General features: G+C 41.4%; 1 protein-coding gene across 1 annotated transcript in view; it reads right to left on the bottom strand.

The window, feature by feature from the left end:
* STK32A (serine/threonine kinase 32A) overlaps window positions 1–18,343 on the bottom strand; it is a 132,316-nt gene that overhangs the window by 77,820 nt on the left and 36,153 nt on the right. The window lies entirely within an intron of this gene.

The following is an 18,343-nucleotide window of genomic DNA, read 5'->3' as shown; positions in this document are numbered from 1 at the left end:
GTTAACAACAATGTTGTACCATGGAGGGGATTATTAATCAAGAAGAGATCTGGGCAAGAGACAGCATGCTTCTCTAGCCCAGTATGAATACAGATTTAATCACAGAGCCAGGCTTCGCTGTAAAAAAAAAAAAAATTATCTTTCTGCTTCAGCACATCAGATCTGAAGCCCTTGACTACAGATTCTAAACTCTCAGAAGGAGAGAAGATAAAATATTTTGCTTTCCAGAACTCCACAGTCAAATTTGTGAGTATCACAGTTTACTGATAAACTGGACTATACCAGTTCATATCATAATCTGATGTAAAAAAAATAAGAGGAAGAGCTTCCTTGCACTTTGATTATCACACAGATTCACTGCTGCATTTATTAGCCTAGTTCCTTATGGTTTTATTTTTAATACATCTATTGTGGATTATTTCTTAGTGGACTGCTCCAAATTAATAAGTCTGGTCCCAGTGCCTGGGAGATACATGACAAACTGTGAAAGAGAAGAACCTGCTCGAGTAAATGGATGAACAACGGGATGACAGTGATACAGTGGTTACAAACAGTATCTAGCACAGTGTCTGACCCATGGTGGAGCTCAGTTACTAGAAACCATGTTAATTATAAATATCTTCGTGTACTTACCTCTTACAAAGTCATAGGAAACAAATGTATGCATTTATTTTTCTGTTAAAAACAATAACACCTGACCACACCCTATTGTGATCTACTTCAAGATGTTTTCAGGGGCTGTGAGGAAATTTCCCTTCTTCAAGGGCTCTTTCTGGAGCTGTTCAAACAATCAAGTTTACATTTATATGGAGAATCCACATATCTTTATCATGAGCTAAGAAATGGGATGAATAGGGAGGTTCAAGGAGCAAGGAGGGAATTGCACATGCAGAGCACAAACCTGATGAATAAGAGATGCTGTGTCATTAGAGATCTGGCCCTGCCTCTCCAACAGGTGTCTCTTAACTGAGAGAAAAGATATATCTGTAAAAATAATAATTTGGGGGACTTGGAGAGATAAAACATAGTGGGCATTTGCCTGGTACATGGATAACCTGGGTTTTATTCCTGGCACCCAATAAGGTCTCCGAACCCACAAGGTCTCTGCATTCCCCTTCCCGAGTGCAGTCAGGAGTAAGTCCTGAGCACCGCCAGGTGTGACCCCCTCAAAAAAAAAAATCTGGAAACTCTCCCAGTGTTGGTTCTTCTAGGTGGTGAAGGGGCTGGGTGAGGATATGGGTCTGGGGAAGGTCTGTTCTAAGTCTCTCGGTGAGACCTGGCCTTTGTATTTGACCTTTACCCTTGCATTTGGTGGGTCAGTTCTCAGTGTGTCTGCTTGGAGCTCTCCAGTCCATCCGTATATATATGGCAGATACGGAACATGTAAGTCATGTTTGTCAAGGCTCATAACATCCTTACCATGATCTAGACTTGTTTGGATCCATTAGGTTTCAGACATCATCGTGATGATTTTTTCCCTTTCACATATCAGCCCACAGTTCTGCTCATTCAGCCTTAGAAGTCTGTAACTATCTCATGGTGATTCAATAAAATTTTAAAAAACAGTAATAAAAATAAAAGAAGTTGGTTCTCTGGTGTGACCTACATCTGCCCTCATGGTGTTGTCCCGTGCTGCTTATGATCTCCTCCTCTACCCGTCTTGATCCAGTGGTGCCTTTTGGAGACTTTCCTCCATCCCCATCAAGTTCCCCTGCACATAACAATGTTTTCTGATATGTAACATATAATACATTGTATTCATCGAATTTACTATGATGTGAAAATACTTCCCTGTGTACTTATGGATGAACTGTTTTCCTTCCTTCCTACCAGCCCATGAGGATAGACGCCTGCTTTAACTCTCCCTTCCCTTCTCTTACCTGTATCCTACATAAACTGTACACTCCACAGGCAGCTCATTAAACAATAAAGGAACTACTGAAAAGGATATCAATAAGGTTAAAACACACAAAAGTCTGGGGTCTGTCTGATGTAAACCCCTGGATTCTACTTTTAGAAATTAGCACAGCACTAGGGAAGTTAAAAGTTGTTGTTCAAATGCCTGACCCTGGAAGGGCACCTTGTGATACATCTGAATCTGAATATTGAAAGAGATATGAAATATACATCTTCCCCCAACCCCCTGCACACACACACACACACACACACACACACACACACACACACACACACACATACACTTTGGGCAGAAGCAATAGTACAGTGGGTATGCATTTACCTTGCATGTGACTAGCCTGAATTTAATCCCTGGCATCCAATGTGCTCCCCCAAGCTCTGCCAGGAGTGATCCCTGAGTTGAGGCAGAGTGAGCCTGAGCACAATTGGCTGTATAATATCCCCCCAAATTTTTTTTTATCATCATGATCATCATCATCATCCCATTGATTGTCAATTTTCTCCAGCAGTCTCAGTAACGTCTCCATTCATCCTAGCCCTTAGATTTTAGAAGCCTCTCTTTACTTTTCCTTCCCAACAATGCCGCATTGGAGGCTCTATCAGGGTCAGGGGAATGAGACCCATCACTGTTACTGGTTTTGGCATATAAATATGCCACAGGGAGTTTGCCAGGCTCTCCCATGGCGAGAGATGCAAATTAGGGAGATGCAAATCAAAACAACAATGAGAAACCATCTCACAGAACAGAGACTACTAGTATATCCAAAAGAACCACAACCAGTGATGGCACAGTGGGTAGGGCATTTGCCTTGCACATGGCCGACCCGGATTCAATTCCTCTGTCTCTCTCAGAGAGCCCAGCAAGCTACCTAGAGTATCCCACCCACATGGCAGAGCCTAGCAAGCTCTCCAGAGCGTATTTGATAAGCTAAAACCAGTAACAACAACTCTCACAATGGAGACGTTACTGGGGCCAGATCGAGCAAATCAAGGAACGGCATGACAGTGCACAGTGCTACAGTGCTACAGTTGTAAATTTTTTTTAAGGAATAAAATATCTTCCACTGCAGCCAGCTCTTTTAGATTCTGGCTCATAATCAATTAGTAATGGGTATTGCAGTCAGTTCCATTGGTTATGACAAGCAATTTCATTAAAGAAATAAAATAGATCAGAAAACAGAATTAATGTTATTAAATGTTAGGCTTAATGTTGTTTATGAAAGTTTTGTTCTTGTGGATGTAATGTGTGCCAGTGTGAATATATCCATTGGATTGTTGAGAAAGATATATTTCTTATGTGGCTTGGAGTCCATAAACCTTGAAAAACCTGGGGGGAAGGGGACACAGTGGCCTGTGGCAGAGTTCTCTGGCAAAGTCCCAACTCACAGTCTACCTGAGAAGGCTCAGCTCACACATCCCCACCTATCAAAACAAGGGAATAGAAAGAAAGGTACTGGACCTCACACTGGTTTTAGTGAAAAGACATGGATTCATTCACCGAGACAAAACCAATTAAAAGTAGTAACTGAGGGCTGGAGCAATAGCACAGTGGGTAAGGCATTTGCCTTGCACACGGCCAACCCAGTTTCGAATCCCAGCGTCCCATATGGTCCCCTGAGTGCAGAGCCAGGAGTAACCCCTGTGCATCGCTGGGTGTGACCCCAAAAAGCAAAAAAAAAAAAAAAAAGTAACTGAGCTTCACCATGGGTCAGACACTGTGCTAGATACTGTTTGTAACCAGTGTATCACTGTATCACTGTCATCCTGTTGACAGTGACAATTAAAAAAATAATAATAATAAAAAACCATAAAAAAAGTGACAAAAAAATAATAAAAAACCATAAAAAAAAAACAGTGACAATTAAAAAAAAAAACATATTCTTCATGAAAATTCACTTGATCTTAGCCAAAGGGCCGAGAAGCAATTCTTCATGAAAATCCAGAGACTTCAGACCTGGGTTTAAATATATTTGAGTCCCAGCATAGCAATCCCAAGCAACTCTGCATCCTCAGACCCTAGTGCTGAACCATCCAGTGGGGATGTAACTGAGACTAGCCCTGAAACACCTGAGCACTGTTTACTAGGCCCCAAAAGAAATGAATGGATATTACATGTGGGCAAGCTTCTTTTTATTTATTTTTTATAATATCTTTATTTGGGGGGCGGGGGATCACACCTGGCAATACTCAGGAGTTACTCCTGGCTCTGCACTCAGGAATTACTCCTGGCTGTTCTCAGGGGACCATATGGGATGCGGGGGATTGAACCCAGGTTGGCTGCATGCAAGGCGAATAGTACCATCCCCGCTGTACTATTGCTCCAGCTCTGTGAGCAAGCTTCTTAAAGGAGACTGAAACTCAGAGAGAATATCAATCAATACACAGGGGATATTTGTGAACATCATGTGGCAGAGAGTAAATTAGTTAATTTTTATAAATTAGACATGTTTAAAACATAATTAACACAAGGCATGGAGCAAAGCATAATGGAGCCTGACTTCTTGGAACCCCAGTACTGCCCCTTAATTTCTTTATAACTGAGGCAATTTAAATAGGCCCCTAGCATCACCCTCTGTGATGGTGCAATGTCCTCATGGGGGCTGAGGGAAGATGAATGACAACACAAATAAAGTGCTGGAAACAGTTCCTGAAGATAGCAAGTAACGGGTGTCAGGTGCTACTGTTTTTAACAGAAAAATAAATGCATACATTTGTTTCCTATTACTTTGGAAAAGGTAAGTACATGACAATATTTATAATTAACATGGTTTCTAGTAACTGATCTCCACCATGGGTCAGACACTGTGCTAGATACTGTTTGTAACCACTGTATCACTGTATCACTGTCATCCTGTTGTTCATCTATTTACTGGAGCGGGGCACCAATAATGTCTCTATTCCTCCCAGCCCTGAGATTTTAGCTGCCTTTTCTTACTCATCTTTCCCAATGATTGGAGGCTCTTTCAGGGTCAGGGCAATGAGACCTATCATTACTGTTTTTGGCATACTGAATACACCATGGGTAGCTTGCCAGACTCTCCTATATATATATAGATATATAGATATAGATATATATGTATATATAGATATATATGTATATATAGATATATATGTGTATATATGTATATATATATAGATACACACATATGTATAACACATAGTGTTTGTAACCATTGTATATATTATTACAATTGCTATGGGTTAGAAAATATTATTTTCCCTTTATTTTTTCTTTTTGGGTCACATCCAGTGTTGCTCAGGGGTTACTCCTGGCTCTGCACTCAGGAATTACCCCTGGCAGTGCTTGGGGGAACCATATGGGATGCTGGGGATTGAACCCAGGTCGGCTGCATGCAAGGCAAACACCCTACCTGCTGTACTATCACTCCGGTCCCCATTATCCCATATTTTTAGTTGATTTTTGTTTGAGGGCCATACCCAGCAGTGCTCAGGGCTTACTTCTGTCTCTGTGCTCAGGGATCACTTTTGGCGGGACTTGAGGGACCTTGGATCAAAACCCAGGTCAGTCACATGCAAGGCATAAACCATACCTGCTATATTGGTCTTTGTTTTCCCCATTCTTACTAATCATAAAAATGCAGGTTAAATCCTCAAAACTTAGCACACCAAAATTCATCAGCATATTTAAAAATTATACACGATTCCCAAATGGAATTAAAATAGAAAATAGAAAAATAAAGTTAAATTTCAACCTAATTTTTACATTATAAAGGGAAAAACATCTGATCATATCAGTAGACAATAAAAAAACATTTGACAAAATTGTAACATTTACGATTGGTCTAATTAACATTATATCAACACGGCTGTTGATAACACGCTTGAAAAGAAAGAACATTTCTTCAATCTGATAAGGGTACTTATGCTGAAATCAACTGTGAACATCATGTTTAATGGGGATAAACATAACACTTTCCCTTCAAGATCAGAAACAAGTTCAGAAATTCAACTCCTTTCTCCTCAGAATAGTACTAAAAGTTCTAGCCAGTGTAATTAGAAAAAAATATTTTTAAAATATCCATATTAGAAAGGAAGAAGTGAATCTGCCTTTAATCACAATCACAATTTGACATAAATGAAGGCAAAAAGGAACTCAATTATCGGGACTTAACAAGAGAGCAAGAAATCAGGATACAAGGTAATATACAAAACTCAACTGAATCTCTTCACAAGCAATGAACAATATGAAAATGAATTCCTAACAGGCTTTTGAGAAAGAGAAGCACATCCAGCAGTGCTCCTAGTTCTGTGCTTAAGAATCACTTCTGGCAGGTTCAGGGGACCATGTGGGGTGCTGAAGATGGAATCTGGGTCAGCTGTGTGCAAGGGAAAACCCCTACCCTCTGTACTATTGCTCCCAACAGACATTTTGTTTTTGCATAAATTCACAAGCAGCTCCCCAAATGCATAGGGAACTGCAAAACAACTAGAGAGAAAGCACAATAATTTTAAAGAAGAAAATAGAGTTTTTCCTCGGCCCAATTTCTGAATCAGAACTGTATGGAATTAACTTAAGGACAGATCTATCTGTGGAAGAAACAAAATTGAATAAAAATTATATGTTTGTTCTCAGTTGATTTTAGCCAAAGGTGTTGGGCCAATTAGGCATTCAAATTTCAAAAAAGATAAACTTAGTGCCCACAGCCCACACAACCATAATCCCAAATAGGTCAGAGACATAAATGTAAGGCCATAACTGATGCTTGTTGCACCTCTTAGAAACATTACTAAAACATTACTTAGGAACATTACTAAAAACCATCGAATTGTACACTTGAAATGAGAGAATTTTATGATGTGTAAAATATGTCTCAATAAAGTTAAGAAAAAAAGTTATAGAATGAAGGGAGGGAAAAGAGGATGGTGTACTGGGGACGTAGTTTATAGGCTATAGACATGATCTGTATGTAGAAGGCCTATGTTTTATCCCAGCCTGCTCCTTTGAGCACTGCGGGCAGCAACCCCTGAACCCATCTGGAAATACCTTCTCCTTCTCCAAGAAATTTATGGTGTAGAGAGGCTGAAAGTTTGCTCACTATTAGGAAATCATGGAAACTGGACTGTGTCTAAAACTGCACAGCGTGCTGTGTGTACAATGACCGACAAAGTTCACAAGACAAAAAGGCAGCAGGAGTTTATAATGAAGTCCCTGTGGGAACAGAGTAAATATTTCCATGCCCTTTAAATAAATTCTCAGAATTCAATTTGCATGCCTCCTGGTTAGTCTCCGTATCACGGTGGGACATTTCTGATCATCAGTCACAGCGCTCCTGACAAGAAGCAGAGTTTTTTAAAACCTAATCTCCCATGTACTAAAACGATCAAATAACTAATCTGTGTTTTCCAGACTCTGAACAGGGAGAATTCACAGTGGATGTTACACAGTTTAAGGAAAGCAGCAGTCCTGTTGGGGTGGGGGGGATGAGAGAGAGAAAGAAAGGGGGAAAAAAGAAAATCTCAGAAGAATGGGTGAAAAGGAAGTTTTTTATTTTCTTCTTTATTGTTTGCTTTTTGGGTGACACCCAGTGATGCACAGGGGTTAACTCCTGGCTCTGCACTCAGGAATAACTCCTGGCGGTGCTTGGGGGACCATATGGGATGCTGGGAATCGAACCCAAGTCGGTTGCTGCAAGGCAAATGCCCTACCCGCTGTGCTATTGCTCCAGCCCCAAGTTTTTTTTAATTTTAATTTTTTCTTTTGAGAAAGGACCAATTTCATTTCTCTTTTTGTGATTCTGTAGTAGTTTTCTGAAATGTATCTGGTCTGAAATCTGCTAAAACATCAAAGCAACTGAAGGTTATTTTACCTAGTTAGTGTTCTTCTGTGTGTGTTTTATCTAAAATGCCACCTCAGGACAGACCACGGTAAAGGGGCGGTTAATGGCTCGGATAGCATTACAAAAGAAGTTAAGGTAACAATAGAAATACTGAGGATTCTGGGGCTGGCCCCAAGGACTGGAGCACACACTTTGCAGCAGCCTCCCCGCCCCAGGGGTGGCCTCCAAACAAACAAGAACACAATAAAAATTCTTTGTGATATAAAGTCAGATGGAAGGAATTTGTAGTTATTTTCTGTGACTTCTATCCCTATCTATACTGGAGAAAGAATATTCCCACCAAAGCTAGACGAGAGGTGATGCCAGAAATGGGCATTCTCACATGCTTTGGGTCAAGGGCAAATTTGGTGACATTTGAGGACAGCTTACAAATTGTCTCTTGAAAAACACACAGTTTTTGACTTTGTCATTTCACTTCTAGAAATTTGTACTACGGACACATTTGAAAAATTAGAGCAACATGTATTTATAAGAATAGAAATTATATGATATAAAAATGATTTGCATGACCATAATTGCAAGTAAATTGTTAGAAAATTGCGCTGACAAAATAGAGCAAATTTTTTATTTTGGGGATTTTTGTGTTGACACAATACAACAAATTTGTGTATGTGTGTTTGTTTTGGGGCTTTTTGTCTTCCGGCTAAACCCATCTAGCTAGACCTTCCACCCCAGTGTTACCCACCCCCCACCCCCCACCCCAGCCCCATCCCCTGCTAGGGTTAGCAGTGGTTAAACTGGCCTGAGCACTGTAGTCTGAGTCTGTGACAAGATGTTCCCAGGAGAGCTGCCCTACAAGCTTCAATGCATCTCTTACTGTGTCCCTATAAAAATAACTAAAAGGAGATATATTGTTTTTGCTTCCAGACCAGATGGAGCTTGGGCTTGGTGGGCAAGGTGGAGAGATATAAATAGGGGTGAAGAGAGAAGTGGTCCTTGTTCTCCTTTAGCCTGCCCTTCGCCTACAGCCATCCGGATCCTGTCCATACACAGTGGACAGCCTACGGCGGGCAGTGAGAGAGAGCTGCCTGGAGAGCTGGCAAACACACCCCTCACACGCGGGAGTAGTTCTTTACAACCTTGTGCATATAACAGTATATTCAAAAAATAAAATTCGAAAGGGCCTCGACGACTCTCTCTCTTGCTGCCTGCATTCAGTCGACTCACACTGCTTCCCTCTCCCCAGGCAGATAGCAAAAGGAGGGCGAAGGAAGGACCAAGGGCCAGGCTGGTTGGTGTCAGTTGCAGTTTATTCCATTCCCATCTCCATTCTCTTTTGATTCTCCCTCTGCTTCTGCCTTATTTTCCATTCTGCTTCATTCTCCTTCTGGCTCTCCCAGCCCACTCTTACAGTCTAGTTAAATACCCAAGCATGAGGGGTTGGGGTAATAATTACACATAGGTGTGGTCATACAGTCAACACAGTAAGGTCCTTCCCTCTGGAGCAGCTTCTTCTAGGACAGATCCTCATCCAGCAAGACCACTCTCTCAAAACTGAAATTCCAATTATGGGTGTATTTCTCCTTTCCTTAGTTCAACAAACATAAACATGATTAATCATTTTGTATGGACACAGTAAGAGATACATTAAGCTTATACGATTGCTCTCCTGGGACCACCTTGCTATAGATCTCGGACTACAGTACTCAGGCCAGTCTTGCCTAACCCTAGCAGGGTCCTAGTCTCATCCTTGCTTTTGGATCATGACAGCATTTGTCCATGATCAAGCTCTTAACTTATTGTTAAGTACTGTGGCACTTTGGCCTGGCCCATTTCGATGCCCAGGTAGCTCACAGCTTGCCCTGGGTCCATTCAGTCCCTTGCCGGGACCCTGCTTTTGGGGTGCTAGGAACTAAGGGCATCTGAGACCTAAGTCGAGAAAGCAGATGTCCAGGAGTAAATATTACTCAGAGTCAATTAACTTTCAAGTTACCAAAGCATAATATTAACTGTCTTCCTGTGTTTATACAAAAAGGACATTGCTTTAAAGTAAACTATGCAAAAAACAAAAGGAGAGGAGAAAGCCATATTTCACTCATGAATACAAGTCAAGTATTCTTAGAAGGATCTAACCTTACAAGTTAACAGAGTCTGATTAGAAGAAAGAGGTGATAAACTGGTTAGGGAACAGAGCACAGAGAAGAGTTTACAGATAAACAAAGGAATGGGAGTGACTCAGGAGCACTGTAGTGGGTACAACCCAATAAACCAAAGATCCCTGTGGCAAGGGAGAAAAGACAAACCAATGTTATCCTACATATATCAAATCAAAAACTTCTCTAAAATCCATAAGCATAGATCATTTAGAATTTATGTAGATTATATTGGCAGTACACTGGTGCAGAGAATCTCTTGCCCGCACACCTGGCTGTCTTCCCCAGGGCCCCTCGGAAGGGATGGGCTCCAGCTTCCCTCCCCACCCCGAGCAGAGCTCCTGGCGGCCGAAGACCACCGGAACCTAGCTACAGCCATGCTCGAGGCCCCTCTCCACACGTTCGGACGGGCCTCACACATGAAGGTACCAGCAGAGGAACCCAGGTGTGTGTAATCCAATCAATAGCCAACACCCAGAGACTTAAAAGTGAGCTCCCAGAAGATATCTTGTAGCCTACTTCTCCCTCTGGGAGAAACTGGCAATCTTCTGAGAGTTTCCTGCCCACATGGGACAGCCTTGCAAGCTTCCCATGCTGTATTCATATGCTAAATCCAGTAACAAGCTGGATCCCATTCTCCTGACCCTGAAAGAGCCTCCAGTGCGACATCATTGGGAGGTCAGAATCGAGAGAGACTTCTAAGATCTCAGGGAAAGGATGAATGGAGAGGTTACTGAGCCCGCTTGAGAAATCGATGATTAACAGGATTTTGTGACCACGATATTGGCAGTACATGAAATGGATCTGAAGAACTATCATATAGTTATAGTAAATGTTCACTAAAACTTTCCTTTTTTTGTCAGAATGAACTGTTATGTACATTCAAAAGATAGTGCTTCTGGACCACACCACTAAACAGACTATATATTCTATCCCTGAGTTTCTACCTCACCCAAACATTTCTCTATCACAGAACACGCCAGAAAAACAGGTGTGTGTGCTTGAATTGTAGTATAGCCATGAATATTTTTGCCGAAACTACTATTTGACCAAGCATGACAATTTTGTGATTGTTTAACTCTACATCTGCTGAATCAATCATAGAACTTGGGATATAATTAATACTTATTCAATAGTCATTACAATGGTCACTGTCGCTGTCACTGTCATTGTCATCCCGTTGCTCATTGATTTGCTCGAGCGGGCACCAGTAACATCTCCATTTTGAGACTTGTTGCTGTTTTTGGCATATTGAATACAAATATGTATTTTTAATTACAACTAAATATTTTTAATTTATTTGTTGTGGGTGCAGCGGATAATGGAGAACATTTCTAAAAAATGATTTCTTTCATCTTGAAACAAATTTTCCATGAAAGATAATTATGTATACAAGTTTTACAAATGTTGGGGCCGGAGCGATAGCACAGCGGGTAGGGCGTTCGCCTTGCACGAGGCTGACCCGGGTTCGATCCCCGGCATCCCATATGGTCCCCCAAGCACTGCCAGGAGTAATTCCTGAGTGCAAAGCCAGGAGTAACCCCTGAGCATCGCTGGGTGTGACCCAAAAAGCAAAAAAATAAAAAAAAAAATATAAACAACAACAAAAAAAAACCAAGTTTTACAAATGTCATATATGAAGGTTCCAGGGGGAAAGTTTGGCTATTATTATTTTCTACAAAACACCTCAAGACAGTTACCTCAGAGAATAAGAAATTCCCGTAAACAGGTAAAAGGGAATAACAGTATCGTCTAATCACATGAGAAAAAAAAATGAGAATGATTAAATGAGATCCACGCCCATATGGTTTATCAGAAAAAAATTAAGAGAGAATCAAACAAATTTTGTGCTTCACAAAGCCAAAACATGGAATATCAATCTATGCCCACCTATTGATATATGGGTAAAGAAACTGTAATAGTTAACTGGCCTGAAAAAAAAATGTGTTATTTGGGACAAAATGGTCAAGTATCAAGGTGATTGTGTCTATGATTGTGTCTACTGTATTAATAAGAAAGTGAAAGACAATTATCAAATTATTCTACTTATGCATAAATATTAATAACTAAAGCAAACAATGACAAGACACTATACAACTAACTCCTGTATTCAACTAAAACCAAACCATGATGGTTACCAGAAGGAAGGGGAGAGGAGTGGAAGGAATGAACTGAAAAGATCTTTTGGTTACGGGATGGTGCTGGAATTTTGATAATGGGTGCAGTGAGTACTATAAACATAGAGAGTTGTGAAGTAGAGCACTTTTGAAACTGTGTGTATTGTTAAATAAGGAAACTTGTTTTTTCTTTTCATTTTTGTTTGTTTGTCTTGGAGACTTGCCCTGTTGTGCTCAAGGTCTACTGTTGGCCCTGTGCTCAAAATCACTCCTCATAGCACTTGGGGGACTATGTGTGATGCAGTGATTTGAACCAAGGGTTATCTACATGTGAGACAGTAGCTCCAACCCTTATACTATCTTTTTGAACTCTGGAAAATCAATTTTAAAAAGAGAAATCAGAAGTATCAGTTATCTTAAAGAATAATTTCACATTTGGGAAATTTCCTTAAGTCTCTTCTAAGAATCTATTTCTTGAGTCTAATTCCTAAATTATATACCATTCAACTTATCAGATTTTATTGGAGTGAAGATATTTGGCACCCACTTATTTCCAATCCTTATAAAATGCATCTACCTGGTTTAAAAGAGCAACCAAGCGAATTAGCAGCTACCAAGTGCAACCTAGGAAGAAAAATCCAAACTATACTAACTGATTAAATACATAATCATGATTCTCAAATAGACAGGAGACCTTGTTCTAATTGTCCATTAATTTTACACTTCTGGTCACCTAGTTTCTCTTTCCTCAAAACTTTTCTGTTATACCCTCTCTTTATACTCTGTGGACATCCCCACCTATTTTAGAGGCGGTGTCAGAGAACTACTTTATCTGTTTACCCCCAAATCACCAACTTACAAGTACATAACCTTCCACGCTCTGTCTTCTCTCCTCTCTTCCCAAGGCCAGCCCACTTCCCTGTGCCCTGGATCATACCCGCTCTCCAGATCAGAACCTCTTTGGCAATCTTCCCCGTTGTATACAACATTGTCAATTCCATTCTCTCCACTGGCTCAGATTCTTTCGCATTCAAAGCTTTTTTGCTTATGAAAAACTTTATAAAACCTTATAATAAATATAAATTAAAATAGCGTATAAATGTGAAGATACGTGAAGTACAATACTAATAGTAAATACTATTTTACTTATAGTAGAATACATACAGGATGTTGTGTTGTATGCAAAAGGGTAATGAAACATGATCAACTACAGTTTCTTTTAAGGTAAAAGTTTTTTCAAGATTTGCACAGAGGGATTAGAGAGATAGTACAGCAATGGGTTCATACCTGGACACCCCAGAATGATCCCCACACTATAGGTGTGACCCAGAAACCAAAAAATAAATAAGATTTGCCAAAGGCACCACAAGGTACCTCCCAACATTTCTGGGGGTTGGCCCGGTTTTATTTTTTAAAGTGAAAAATACTTAACAAACACACCTGCCTTATGATGTTTGGATTTTTGTGAAAGACAAACAAAATAAAGTGTGTTTCCTTTCCTCTTGCACATGGGAGTCAGTCTCACAAGAACTTGTAGGGAGGCCAGAGGGATAGTCCAGTGGGTAGGGTGCTTGCCTTGACGGAGGTTTGATACCCAGCTCTGCACCAGATCCTCCAAGCAATGTCAGTAGTGAATCTTGAGCACTGAGGCAGAAGGAAGCCCTCAGCACAGCCGGGGTGGCCGCCTTAAACAAAACCACGCAAAACAAGAAGTCTCAGGGGATGGTGATGTGTACCCGGGCAGAAGAGGAACTTAAAAGTCAGGATTCCTGCGTCCTGCTAGCTACAGAGTGAGATGACATTTCCGAGCCCCGGAGTCACTGACCAGGAACAGGGTAGCCAGCCGGGATGACTGGGGTGACAGGGGTGATTGGGGTGGGGCTCTGAAGGGTCCTCGCAGCTCTGGGACTCCTGAGCACTTAGGCACAGCAGGCTGTTTCCAGGGCCTCAGCTCTTGGGGGAGTTGAGTCCCGCCGCCTGGCCTGACAGGATTCCCCCCTTTTCATGCTCAGTGCAGGTGGTCCTTTCCACTTCAAAGACAGACAATCTCGCCTCCTGATTTCCCGCAGCCACATGTGGACCCTTTGTGTTGGCGGGAACAAGGGCGGGGTGCGGGAGGGCGCGGGCGCGGTGTGCAGCTGCACGCTGCAGCTCAATTAACAAAGGCCACCTGGGGAGCCGGCGGTGATGGGCAGCACCGGGGGCCTATTTGTTTGCAGGCGGCGGGTTGCCAGGGCTTTGTTAGCAGCCCTGGGGAGCAGGGAAATTTTATTTGCTTTTTCTGGATGCCTGCCCTGTCTGGCAGCCTTCACTTTAAAATGTGGCCTACATCTGACGGCTCTGTTCCTGAGTGGGGCCAGGACCTGCCTCCCGCATCCTTCCCACCCCCTCCCCCTGCCCGCGGGACCGAATGTTAATTCAGGATATCCTTCTATCCTGAACACGCGGCTGTCCCCCAGACAGTGAACTTCCTTCCCAGAAGTCCCTGGCACACACAGCCCTCCTTCTCCCGCGGCTTCTTCCTGCACTTGCCCAGTTTAGATTTCTGGGCTTGAGCTCACTGTGGGTCTCCTACAGTCCGCGGTGTTGTCAGGCAGAAGAGGGGCTTTACATCACCTTACTACTCCCCACCATGCAGGGGCTTTGTAGAGTTCCCGATCTGGCAAATAAGCAGCATAAGATGCCCAGTTAAATTGGAAAGTCAATTAGAACACACACACACACACACACACACACACACACACACACACACACACACACAGACACACACACACACTTCATGTCCCAGGTAATACTTGAGACCTACATGGAAGATTAACTGGTGATTTATCTGAAATTCAGATGTGACTATGGAATCCTGTATTTCACCTGGAAAGTCTCCCTATGTGACATACATGTGATGTTAAGTAAATATCAATGTCATGGGGCCAATGCATAATCAAAACCAGAACACTTTTTGTTTTGCTTTGCTTGGAGGTCATGGCTAGCCATGCTCAGGGTCTGCCTCTTGTTCTGTGTTCTGAGGTCATTTCTGGCAGCGCTCAGGAGTCCATTTAGTGCTGGGGATTGAATCCAAGCTCTCTGTGTTCGGAGCATGTGTCAACCCTTTAAATTCTCTCTCCAGGTGCCCAAACATGAGAAAGTAACAAAACAACATGGTAGGATGGTTGTTACAAGGTCATATGATAGAATTATTGGAACACTTTTATTTTTCAATGTGATTTTTTTTTGTTTTTGAAATTGCAATGAACGGAAAAACCCTTTATATCTCAAATATTATGTGTAGCTTCATATCTAAAATCTACACATACACATGTTAATATTAATGCAAAACAATTTGTTTTCCCTCCGTCTGAAAATCAGAATTTTCCTAACACATCCCCTGCAGGCAGAACCCTTGTGAGCATGCTGAGAGGATTCCTGAAAGCAATGTCAAGGGCTAGCCAGGGTTCCAGGAGGGTGGAGGAGGCAAAGGGAGTGCTAGCTCAAATACTGATGCTACGTCATGTTTCTTAAGACATCAGTTCCTGGAGTAGTGAGGCTAGAAAGATATGTGGAATCCAGGACACAAAACCTTGATTAAAAAATATAGGATGCAGGCTGAGAGATAGGCTGGCAGTGTAGGTATTTGCCTTGCATGCAGCCAGCAAGGGTTAGATCACTGCATACGGTCTTCTGAGCAGTGTCAGGAGTGGTCCCTGAGCACCAAGCCAGAGACTGTTTTGATTTGTGGAATGAGGGAAGAAAATAAAATGAAACCAACATACTTTTATACAGAATGAGTTGAAGCCCCCAAACTTCCAGTACACACATGTGGATGCGCTCACACACACTTTCATGTGGCTCTCGACCAGGCATAGTCAAATCTGCTTTGAACGGCCACTCTGGCCCCTTAGCGATGGGCAAGTTCAGGATGCTCCACTCATAAAGCAGGGAAGAGAAAATGCCACTTTGAAGCCATTTCCAATATGCTGAACACTGGACAGAGTGCGTTCCTATGTCACCCATAAAACACTCTCCTTACATAGATTAACTTCTTTTTATGAAAATGTGGTTTAATAATGATAAACTTCATTATTTCAAGAAGCATTGCAAGATACTCACTAGTTGCAGGCAGAGCCATTTACATTTTATAATGGCATATTCCTTTATGAGAAGGAGTAAATCTGCTTTTTGAAGATTGAAATCTCAAGGGTTGGAAGACAAGGTTTTTCTATTCTACCTTTAGGAACTGCTCTGGGCAATTTCTGTTTGGGGTGTGATGTTAGACTTATTGGAATTTCCTCTCTCAATAGTCATGTGCCCGTTGTTCCAGGCATTGGCCATGAGGAAAAAGTAAGAGCAGTGAAAATGCTCCAAAACAGTCTTCCTAAAACATGCCATTTTAGTGTGCAGATTACTCCAGGCTGGTTTTAGCAGAGGCCTTGGACTTAGGAGAAAATGTACCACTCTCCTAACTAAAAGAATGAAAATCAGAAGTCATTCCCAGAATTCAGATTTTTACCGGGAATAGCAGCAGAGCAAACGGCATTACAGAGCATCAAGTCTCTGTTGTATGAGTCACCCTCTCCTCATGTGAGAGCATCATGTGAGTGCTCTCCCTGGGACCCCTGAGGCCCCTTTCCCATTCCTTAGCTCAAATATAAACCTTCCTTTATTTTCTTCACTATAGTTGGATTCCTCAATCTCGATGGGGGTTTCCAGGCAAGCTTAATTAATTGCATCTTTTCTTCCACTAATCTGGGTGACACTACTTTATTTTAATTACTAGAACCTACAGAGGTAGGGAGAAATTTCCCTCTGCCCTCTCCAATAGAAAACATGGTCCATTATTACCGGCTGAGTGGACAGATCATTTTCTGAAATGACACCAAGTTAGCAATTAGCAAAAGTTTAACAATGTTGGCCAGTTTTAAGTATCCTAACACCCATGTTCTAAAAAAAAGTAGATAGAATTGGAATGAATTTTGCCCACAATATAATGAGAGACAAGCAAGAAAGGGCAAAATACAAAGAACATCATCCTGAAGGATTCCTACTCTCAAGAAGGAAATTAGTTGAACTTTTGAAGAAAGGAAAATATAACTTGGAACAAAGGCTATAAAGTGGGAATAACTGTCATTCTTGGGGCATGGAGGGCAATCTGATGATTGCTAAGGATGGAAGAAAAAACTGAATTCTTTTAACTCTTTCCACAGCAGTCTTTTGAATAGGCTACTTTATGATACTGATTAAATACACTGTCTGAGTCAAAATTAGACTCTACCACGTTTGAGAAGTGCATAAACCTTAATCGACCTATTTCCAAGTCAAATAGAACCACCCCCTTTTCAAATGTGGCACAGAGTCTTTGAGCAAATTGTACATTAAGTGAACTGGATTAATTAAAGATGGAGAGAGACAGTTTTTACGCACTGATTCCTCCAGAGGAATGCCCCCTAAACACGCAGAGACACTTCAATTACTTCTCCATTAGTACTCTCTAAATAAAGGCTTCTTTTGATTTTGATAGTTCTGAAGAACTGCTTGGTATAAATGTTTAAAATGTTTAAATAATAAAAAAAGACTGAATTAACTCTAGGAACTGGATCTTAACATAATGCATGCATTAAAATATGAGGGAAGCATATTAAAAAACTCTATGCACAAGAAAAGAGCAAGAAGTAATAGAGACTGAGTGCATTGTGCCCATTTTCTAAACCTTAGATTGTGATAATGGCATTGAGATCTGATCACAGTCATTTGAAGCCTAGCTGGACCAGTTCTGTTAGACCACTATTTGATCTTTTATCTAAGCCAAGAAGTCTGCTGAAAAGAAACCAGTCTTGTTTTTTTTTTTTTTTTTTTTTGCTTTTTGGGTCACACCCAGCGATGCTCAGGGGTTACTCCTGGCTTTGCACTCAGGAATTACTCCTGGAGGTGCTTGGGGGACCATATGGGATGCCGGGATCAAACCCGGGTCGGCCGCGTGCAAGGCAAATGCCCTACCCGCTGAAGAAACCAGTCTTATTGCCCATCATGTTAAGGAAAAAGCACTCTCTACCAGTGCTAACAGTCAACCTCATGTCAATCAGTGATTATGCACTTAATTAGCATCCATATCCCTGACCCACAATTCATGGGGAGTCTCTAAAACTCACCTGAGCTCAGTCTTCATAGCAGCCTGTTTCATTACAATGCTTGAAAACTAATTGACATTTAGGACCAGTGGAACTGTGACAATACCAAAATAGAATTTATAGGTGACAAGAAAACAAAACAAAATTTTTGTTGTTGTTGTTATAAAGTCCCAGAAAAGAAAGAGAACAAAAGCCGTGAAGGAAGTTCCTACTGGGAATTTTGTATGCACGCCCCTAGT

This window comes from Sorex araneus, chromosome 6 (assembly GCF_027595985.1).
Source record: "Sorex araneus isolate mSorAra2 chromosome 6, mSorAra2.pri, whole genome shotgun sequence".
Taxonomy (NCBI): domain Eukaryota; kingdom Metazoa; phylum Chordata; class Mammalia; order Eulipotyphla; family Soricidae; genus Sorex; species Sorex araneus.
The sequence above is the reverse complement of the archived record's forward strand: the minus strand, read 5'-3'. Positions and strand labels throughout refer to the sequence as shown.